Here is a 315-nt window from a genome sequence, read left to right on the forward strand (position 1 = left end):
CTCTGCTGCTGGGGAGGAGAGAGAGGAACGGGCTGAGCTCCTAGCACTCAGCTTGGCCTTGGCTCTGCCAGGATGTGTGTGAACGGCCCGGGTAACTGCAACAGGGCTACTGAAGGGCACGAGTCAAGCATCTGCTTAACTGCACAGGATCAGAGTCTTGGCACCTGAACAAATGTTCAGAGCGCTTTTGTGTAACTTGCTTCATCTTACTCCAGGAGATTAGATCTCAGGAGTGTCTTCCCTCTCCTGCTCTGCATCCTCATCCTACGCATCCCTCCTCAGCCTTTGTTTATGGCAGCTCGGGCAGCGGTCCTT

Source organism: Nestor notabilis, unplaced genomic scaffold (assembly GCF_000696875.1).
Source record: "Nestor notabilis isolate BGI_N333 unplaced genomic scaffold, ASM69687v1 scaffold23995, whole genome shotgun sequence".
NCBI lineage: Eukaryota > Metazoa > Chordata > Aves > Psittaciformes > Psittacidae > Nestor > Nestor notabilis.